A 2,317-nucleotide genomic window follows, 5' to 3' on the forward strand; every position below is an offset into this window, starting at 1 on the left:
AAGTATAAAAAAGAAATGTATTGCCTCATATAACTGAGAAGATCTGGATTGATTTTAGGCAGAGTTTTAATGCTATTAATATTAGCATCAAGCCTCTCTCTCTCTCCCTCCCTCCATCTTCCCATTTTACTTTCTTCTCTATTATATCATTCTCATGTAGGATTTCTCTATGTTGTGTGAATTGAGCTTACATCATTTACAGTCTGAAGTTCAAAGGAAAATAATTTTTTTTTTAATCTAAAAATTCTAGCAACCATCTCCAAGATTTATTTTCACTGACCACATCTAATTTTTGGTCGTGGGCTACTCCTAAAATGAAAATGTTGTTCAAGCACAGGACACAGGTAAATCCTTAGAGTGTGGAGTTGACTCTGCCTAAAACATGGGGCAGACAAGGGAAGGAGTGGTGATACAAAACGGAAAAACACACAGGTTGGTTTAAAAACAGTGGGAGGTATCAATAAAGACTTGAGAATGTAATGACGGATATAAATATTCCAAGCCTAGAAAGCTCCCACTGTGTGGCTGGGGAGATGAACACATAAACAGATGCACACAACGTTGATACCAAATGCAATAGTAAAGGCGTAATTCACAGTAAGATCACGATACAACAATATTCATTAAGATGCTTTTTAATCCAGAGTATCTACCTTCATGTGTAAAATAAATAAAATACTCATTCCTGCCTTTCATTCAAACAAAATACGCTTATGCAATTATTTGCTTATTTTGGTTTGGGAATTGTTTTATCAATTAAGTAGCTGAAAAACTCCAGAGTAGGTGCCTCAGGGTTAAAGGGTAAAAAGTCCATTACCTCATTTCTACTTTTGAACACCCATTATTTCCAGTCATTCTACTAAGCATTGGGATAAAAGATGGTCCTTGCTTTCAAGAAGCTTAAAGTTCAGTAAGGCTGCAATAGAAAATCACCTTAGTTGTGATGCTTGTCTTTATTTATGGGTCCCAGAGCTTATTCTTCTCCTTGACTTCACCTATTTCTCATTTCCTGTCAATGCCCAGAATACTCTCGGTACCCATTTTGCTCTGATTTCTGTGTGATATGTATCTTCTTGGTTCCTGGCTGTCTACCTAAGTTCTAGCCCCATCACTTTCCTGACCCCAATTTTTCATGTATGTGCTCTGCTTCACTTCCTCAAACCCAGTAAGTTTTTGACTTAGTAGCATGAACACCATTGTGTGATAATGCCTGCAAAAGCTCAAAGCAGAAGTAGTGAAATAAATGTCTTATACTTCCATGAGCAATAACAAATCAAATTAACACTGTAATGTACCTAAATATTAATTATGACATCTGCTGGCTAACTAATTCTAAATGTAACTGTTTTCCTGCCCAAATCTTGCCTAACAAATGCAATATTTGAAAACTTCATTTTTAGAGTATTTATTATTAGAAGCAATATTATTTTGCACACTTTCACATATATGTCAATGTCCAACTCTATCAATTTCCTTGGAATAAATTATTAGAATAAAATAAAATGTGATAAAAGTGGGATAAAAGTCATAAAAATAGCAAAGATTCTTGCATAAATATTGACAAATTACTCTCCCCCAATTGGACTAACTTTCACTCCCACCAGTATCATGTGAAAATGCTTTTTTTAAATTTCCTAATTATTTATATCATCATTTATTTCACATCTTTGCAAAAATAAAATGCAAAAGATAGTCTAACTAGCTTAAAGTTATTTATTTGATTGCTAATGTCAATATTTATAAATATATTGATTATACATTCAAGTTTTTTCCTGTGTTAAATATGTGTTGTTACTTTCACCTAAAGTAGTTATTAGGATGTTAATGATGATCTCACGAATGTGTATCTATACTTATTAACATATATATACTAATCTATTTTCTACCATATTCATGGTAAATATTTATCCACTTTGTTGGCTGTTAAATATAGAATCTAGTTTAATGTTTTGGATTAAACATAAAATATGTGTCTTCTGAGGGCTGGATTCACATCCAATTCGTCTTTATGTCTCAGTATGCCGCTATAAGAAGCATACGGATATTTTTGCATCAAACAAGCATATGTGCACATGTATATGTAAACATTTCAGCAAGTGATGTGAATAATTTTGTTACACACTTACAAAAAGATGGTTTGACTCATCATAAATACAGCTAATGATATCAAGAATCCAATGTCTCAGGGTGATAAAGGTAAATTAACTCCCATTTTTAGCTATTGAAGGAGATCAGCCCTGGGATTTCTTTGGAAGGAATGATGTTAAAGCTGAAACTCCAGTACTTTGGCCACCTCATGCGAAGAGTTGACTCATTG

This window comes from Bison bison, unplaced genomic scaffold, assembly GCF_000754665.1.
Source record: "Bison bison bison isolate TAMUID 2011002044 unplaced genomic scaffold, Bison_UMD1.0 scf7180017864515, whole genome shotgun sequence".
In the NCBI taxonomy this organism is placed as follows: domain Eukaryota; kingdom Metazoa; phylum Chordata; class Mammalia; order Artiodactyla; family Bovidae; genus Bison; species Bison bison.